The following is an 8,002-nucleotide window of genomic DNA, read 5'->3' as shown; positions in this document are numbered from 1 at the left end:
AAAGATAACGAGAAGTTATTACTGTGATTGAGTCATTAAGGAAAATTACATGATTCGAATTTATATTATTATCATCATCATCTCAGCCGTAGGACGTCCACTGTTGGACATAGGCCTCCCCCATAGACCTCCAGTTGCCTCAATGAGGGCTATCGTTTTTTGTCTCACTAGATGGCGCACTGTTGCGTGAGGTTTTTAAGTATGGCTTTCAAAGTCTGTTATTGCAGGCGTGAAAACAAAGTTTAGATTAAAATCATATTTAACACACCTTAAAACCGTACCATAAAAATATCGAGCATGCCACAGTGTTGCATAGTCCCCGTTTTGTTCGGAAAAAAGGGAGGACGAAGGTTTCCGAAAGACAAAACTGTCTCAAAACACAGACATTCATTGCCCCGCATATTTGCCATAATTAATTTCTGATATTGCAAAATATTCACAAAATTATTCTAATTATAAATAAACCCGCGTAGCTCACCCAAAAACTATGAGATTTGACATTTCGGAGACCTCACGCTACACTAGCGCCTCTAGTGGCGAATTCATACGCGATAGCCCTCATTGGAAGCGGCTTGCGTCCACTGTGTGTACAATGCCCGTACAATCCAAAAAGAAGAGGTCCACTATAGGGTTCATGAAATGAAACTCCATACAGTTTACATTCGTAGCAAAGTATATTGAATAAAAAACAACTACTTCCTTTTATAGGATCTGAGGCAACCAAACGATAGCGCCATCTAATTCGATCCCAGTGACATCTATCGGATATTAAATAAACTAAATATTCCGTGAACATGCCGCCCACCAAGAACAACTGTTCTTAAACAAGCCTCCTTTACAGGAAACGACATTATCATTATAAAAGAACAAACATCTTCTAATAAAGTTCCTTATACAATATGACAATATGATTAACTTCTAATCTGAGACAGGTAATACACAAAGTTTTGACACTGGTCGCTTTATTAAGGAGCCTTTGTAACGCAACGTCACAACTCGCGTAATATTGTCCAACCCTGGATGCTTTTCTACAATCTGGCCTAAGAGCCACCTAGCTGGGGGTAAATCCAGTTCTTTAACAAGCACCACATCTCCAATATTTGGTTCAGGAATAACACGCGACCACTTGTACCTTTGCATGTACCGTGTCAAATATTCTTGCGACCAACGCCGCCAAAAGTCTTGTAGCATACGTTGGCAGAATTGCCACCGTCTTAACGAACCAACCGCTGACTGCTCATAGTTACGATCAGGCGCAACTAGCAAGGGTTCCCCTATAATGAAATGGCCTGGAGTTAGAGGCATTGGATCCCCTTGGTCCTGTATGTAACACATTGGTCGTGAATTCAGACAACTTTCAATTTGAGCCAAAACTGTCGTCATCTCCTCAAATGTCAGTGTTGAATTGCCGATGATTCTTTTCAAATGATATTTGCAGGATTTAATGCCAGCTTCCCACAAACCACCAAAATTTGGCGCGTGGGGTGGTATAAAGTGCCACTGGGTGCCGTTCGTGGCTAGCCAATCAGCTATTTCTGGCAAAAACCTTGATCTTTCGTCATTAAATAAGTTTAGCAACTCCTTGGCTGCTCCCACAAAATTACTACCATTGTCACTGTATAAATCGCTACAATGACCGCGACGTGCAACAAAACGCTTAAAGGCTGCTAAAAATCCCTGAGCCGTCAGGTCACTCACGACCTCCAAATGAACTCCACGTGTGGCCATACAAACAAACAAGCATATGTACCCTTTGTATGCCCGATTGCCGCGACCCTTTGAAACCCTTATGTTAATGGGCCCTGCGTAGTCTACACCGCTACGTTGAAATGCTCGACTCATGGTCACTCTCGGCGATGGTAGTTGTCCCATCAACTGATTTTTATTTGCAGTTGCGTATCTTGTGCAAATGACACATTTCCTAATTTGCTGTTTCACTAAGTTTTTTAGCCCTATAATCCAATATTTCGACCGCAGCAAATTAAGCATCAACTGCACTCCCCCGTGTAATGACTTTTTATGTGCATCTCGAATTATGAGTTCCGTTAGGAATGATTGTTTTGGCAATATGATTGGATGCCTTGCGTCGTTGTCAATTTCTGCGAAATGCAACCGCCCACCAACTCGGAGTAAGTCTGAGTCGTCTAGCTGAGGACTCAGTGAAGTGAGTATACTTTTTTTGCTTATATTTTTACCTAGTTTGATATTGCTAATTTCCTCTCTAAACGCTTCTCCTTGACATTTTCTAATCATAATCACTAACGCATCTTCTATTTCTTCTTTCAGGAGGTAAGTATGGTTTTGTCTTTTCAGGATTCTTCTACAATAAGCTGCAACTCTCAGCAACTTCGTGAGCGACGAAAACTTCGACCAGACGTCCTCGTCACTCGACTGATCCTCAACTACGTCAGCCAGGTGAGTTTTAATTGATCTGGTTTCCAAATTGGTGTCTAATGGCTTTGTGAAACTCTTGTAACAAATTACTTTATCTTGTAGCCATGATGGTCCTCTTACCCATAAATCATAGGTCACAAATTCTGAAGGCTGAATCCCCCGTGAAGCACAATCCGCAGGGTTGTGTTCTGACCGTACGTGTGACCATTGACTACGACAAGTCACTGATAGAATCTCCGAGACTCTGTTTCCAACGAATGTCTTCCATCGACTAGGATGGCTGCTCAACCATGCCAGCACTACTTCAGAGTCTGTCCAAGCATGTAAGTTTGATTTTGGTACCTTCAATACTTTTGACACTTCGTCGAGTAGTTTTGCCAGCAGAACTGCACCAGATAATTCCAATCGAGGAATTGATATTTGTTTAATCGGCGCTACCCGCGTTTTGGCTGTGATCAAACTAACATGTACCTTTCCCTCAGCGTCTATCACTCGAATGTACACGACTGCCGCATAAGCTGAATTTGACGCATCGCAGAAGCCATGCAGTTCCACTAACGTTGCGTCAGAGCTACACCACACCCAACGTTTCAATCTAAATTTGGTAAGTTCTGATAGGTTTTCACGATATTCAATCCATTCTTCAAGCAACGGTGGAGGTAACTCATCATCCCAATCAATGCCTGCCAACCATAGCTTCTGTATGAATATTTTTGCTTTGATTATGCTCGGTGCTATCCACCCTTGTGGATCGTACAGCTTGGATATATCCGAAATAACTTTCCTTTTTGTTACAGGTCCGGTCGTCGGTGGCAGCTGAACTGCATATACAAATTCATCGAGGCTTCTACTCCAGGTAAGTCCCAATATTTTATTTACTGACTCTTGCTTGACCTCTATCCTTTTATCCTCCTCCTTTCTTGAATTTACATCCCGTATTTGTTCCAATAACGCTTGACTATTGCTTGCCCACTTTTGCAATTCAAATCCACCTCTTCTTAATAACTCTGTCATTTGTTTGTAAATTTCAACTGCTTCTTCTTCTTTCTCACATCCAGACATTAGGTCATCCATATAAAACTCATTCTTGACCCTTTCAGCAGCCAAAGGAAAGTCCTTTCCTTCGTCCTTTGCTACCTGAATCAAGCTTTTGACTGCCAGATATGGAGCTGCTGATGTTCCAAAAGTTACTCTGAGTAACTTGTATTCTTTTATCTCTTGGTCTGGATTGTCACGCCATAGAATGCGCTGATACTCTGAGTCTTCATCATTCACCTTTATTTGACGGTACATTTTAACTATGTCCGCTATAAAACAAATAGGATATGTTCGCCAACGCATTATTATATGACGCAACTCTGGTTGCAGAGTTGGTCCCACCATTAAATCGTCGTTCAATGACACGCCATTCGTACCCTTGCACGAAGCATCAAACACAATCCTTACTTTAGTAGTCTCTTTGTCTTCCCGTATTACAGCATGGTGTGGTAAATACGTATACTTTGTTGCTTGTTCACCTTCGCTGTGATTTATTTGTATCATATGATCCAGATTTAGGTACTCATCTAACACTTCTTTGTATCTCTGTTTCAGGTGCTGATCCCGCTCCAACTTCCGTTCCAGAAAGCTAAACCTCTTCGCTGCAATTTCCTTTGAATGGCCATCCGCACAGGCTGGATTTTCATCCCTAAACGGGAGCCTAACAATATATCGCCCATGATCGTCCCGCGTGGTTGTGGATTCATAGAAGTCTTCACATCTTTGCTCTTCGACTGACAGAATTTTTTCTTTGTTGCAGGGTTCGGCTTCTATTTCCCAGAAAGATCTAAGAAGCTGATCTACTTGAGTATGCATGTTTACGACGTTACAGGATATATCTTCATTTGACCTTAGTTGCCCACTTAATATCCATCCCAGGGTGGTGTTTTGTGCTACTAGGGACCCTGAGGGACATTTGATTATTCCATTTTCTATAATGGTGCTGTAGACCTCCGCCCCCAATAAGATGTCTATCTTATTAGAAGTATGGTATTCCGGATCTGCCAGTTTAAGCTGTTCCAGCTCCGGCCATGATGTGACTGATGCTACAGCCGACGGTAAGTATGAAGTAAGTTTGTCAAGAACGTACGCTGAAACTCGCAACACGCAGCCAGGATTGAGGCGTGAAGTGATTAAAACTTCTACCATGGACCTTGTGATAAGGTTCTGTTCACCACCCAATCCTGATATAACTCCCTTGGCCGCTGTTGTTTTTAGTCCAAGCAACTGAACTGAAGCTCTTGTGATAAATGATGCTTGAGACCCTTGATCAATGAGAGCTCTTAAGAGCTGATATTCTCCCTTATTTTGTGACTCAGCTTTAACTAACGCTGTGGCTAGCAGCACCTGATGTGCTACTCCTTTCACAAAATGATTATTGATGCTCGTGGCCGTTGATGGCCCCGCCTCCTGGTTTGATACTTTGCACACATGCCCTGCTAGTGGTGTTCCGTGATTCTCAACTGATGGATGTGAACCTGTTGGATCAGCTGAGTGTGTTTCCCCTTTTGGATGCAATAGTGAGTGGTGTCTTCCTCTGCAAATTTGGCAAGATGTAGTGTTTTTGCAATATTTCACCGAGTGGTTATTTCCTAGACAGTTAAAACATAGTCCGTGAGTCTGGACAAAATTACGCTTGCTGTTGAGATCACTGTTTATAAAATCCTTACAACTTCTAATATTATGATCCCGTTTACAATATGCACAAGACACTTGACTGACATGTAGCATGTGAATTGGATTAGGTTTGGGATTGCTATTTTTGTGAAAATTTGGAATAAAGGTTCGTTGTTTTTGTACGTAAGATGCACCTGATTTTGGATCCAGAAATTCTAAGGAATGAAACCTTGTCTCCAAGAAATCCGTAAATTGCTTCATTGAAGGCAATCGATCGGAAAGAGCTACCCATGCGCTAACCTTGGCTTCCCACTGCTTCCTACTTTCAGGATCCAACCTCTGGCTTACAATGTAAATGACAATCACGCTCCACGACTCAGTGTCAATTCCTAAATTTAACAAAGCGTTCATAGTTTCTGTGGTTACATCTAACAATTCCTTAATTGCACTGGAGGACTCTGATGTAATATTTCTTTGGTTGAAAAAACGATTCAATATGCAATTTACTAAATACTGTTTATTGTTGTATCGGTTTTTCAACAAAGTCCAACATTGCTGGTAACTGCTGTTAGTAATAGGAATATGACGCAGTAGTTGCTCCGCTTCGCCTCTGAGGTGTCCCTTAAGATAGTGCATCTTTTGCACATCATCTATGTCTGCATTATCGTGAATAAGAGACACAAACAGGTCCCTGAAACTAATCCATTCCGAATATTGCCCCGAAAACACAGGGATGGTGATCTTTGGCAGTCTAACTTGCATAGTTTTACTCGTTGATGACGATGATTGAGGTGAACTTTCGCTTGATGGCAGTGGTGTTAAAGTACTTAATGTCGTTTTAAGTTCGCATTTGTAATCGAGGTAACACTCGTCAGTTGCGTCGTAAATCGCTTTGGTGACATACACAGATTTTTGCAACTCAGTCTGTGAAGATTCTGCAACTAACTTTTCATGCATCGACGAAAACTGCTGCCATAACTTTTCTAAAGCCTCTAAACGCGCATCAACATACGGTACAGTAATACGTTCCTTCGGTGATTTCTTATAGTTGACATAAGCCTTGTTAATACGACTAGAAACATCCAACTGAACATTAATCTTTGCCTCCATTGTTGATGATTATTCTCGCCAAATTAAAATCCAAAGTGAAATTGAAACACCGCCGCAAAATTTCTAAGTCCCGTTAAAATTCGTAAAATTTTACAAGTGTTTTAGTTTTTAAAATGTCTAACCGAAAATGGGCATGGATTCCCCGTCTCATCAAATTTTCTTAAATTATTCTAAGTCTACTTCTAGTTCTAACACTTGCAAAATCTTAACCATTTTTCTAAAGTTCCAATTATTTTCTAAGTTAATATTTGACAATTATGTTGTAAACAAATCAAAGTCAATTGATAGCTGTCAGTTATGAATCATGCAAGCTTGACTGATGACACTTCACAAATAAACCATAGAGTACTCACAGTTTTTTCTTCTAAGATGTAAAACACTGCACTATACGTCACTTGTCCGCCGCTCAGCCTCAGGTTGATTATGATGACGTCCTCTTCTATCCGATGACAGGGCACGATGATATCCTCTCTCGCTCGCACTCGTTGCTCCTGTGTGACGAAGACGTATCCTCGACGACAATCCGTCGCCCCTTGATACCGTAGGCCAGCAGTTGGACACAGTAAATCTTGCCGTATATCCCGGTTCGATGGACCATGTACAATGCCCGTACAATCCAAAAAGAAGAGGTCCACTATAGGGTTCATGAAATGAAACTCCATACAGTTTACATTCGTAGCAAAGTATATTGAATAAAAAACAACTACTTCCTTTTATAGGATCTGAGGCAACCAAACGATAGCGCCATCTAATTCGATCCCAGTGACATCTATCGGATATTAAATAAACTAAATATTCCGTGAACACTGGCTTAAAAATATTGACTTTAATACGGACACTTGACAGAAATTCCGTCACGGATCTTCCACGACGGAACGCCAATACATGTTATTGTATATAAATTACAAATAGCGGGCACACTACGCGGAAGATCGGTCGTTGCGCGTTGTATTCAATAAGTTCCGTCAAGTGTGGCGCCGGCCCATTTGGTTGGTGGACGTCCTACGCGCGCTTGCCGTGCTGTCTCCACTCGAAAAACTTTCGGCCCCAGAGCGACGCTTCTCCGTGCTATATGGCCTGCCCGTTGCCACTTCAACGAGCTAATTCGCTTGGGCTGTGTCAGTGACCCTGTTCTTCTAACGTATCTCCTCATTTCTGATTCGATCCCTTAGAGAACAAGCGTAGCTCTCTCCACAGCTCGCTGAGCAACTGTGAGCCTATTTATAAGACCTATAGTGACCATTTTATTATTAGAAGCCTTTATTACCTTGCGAACCTTGGTGGCCGAAGGTGGTTGACCTATGGCCTCTCAAGCAGAGGATCGTGGGTTTTTTGAGTTATAGGAACATGCACCAAAATCACAATTGTTTATCACAAGCTTTACAGTGTATTATTATGGTGTGGTGTGAAGTTCCCATTTCGCACTGGGCCCGCTTTGGAAATAGAGCCCGAGCCCTCTCGTTCTAATGAGGCGTATACAGGCCGTGATGTTGATGTTGTTGTTGAGAAACTGAATCACGGGATGGAAATTTTTCATAATCAATTTGGCTTTGATTTGTTTTGGCAAATGCGTGAGATGTCAATGACATTAGTAAGGACAAAGGTCCCACCCGGTAACGTGATTCAGTGTCCTGGAATGTACTTTTACTACTACATGTAAGATGGTTATGTAGTGGTTATGTATGTTACAAGAAGGAAAGCGGACACCGGGAGGCCAGTTCTTGCGTTACAGGGACGTACCTAAAGCGCCATCTTACCGCATGTAACATCCCAATGCGAGAGTTGGGAAGATCTCGCGAAGGCATAGACTGGAATTGGCGCAGCTTCTTTAAATAAGGCTGTT

This window comes from Choristoneura fumiferana, chromosome Z (genome assembly GCF_025370935.1).
Source record: "Choristoneura fumiferana chromosome Z, NRCan_CFum_1, whole genome shotgun sequence".
NCBI lineage: Eukaryota > Metazoa > Arthropoda > Insecta > Lepidoptera > Tortricidae > Choristoneura > Choristoneura fumiferana.
Note: the sequence above shows the minus strand (reverse complement) of the source record.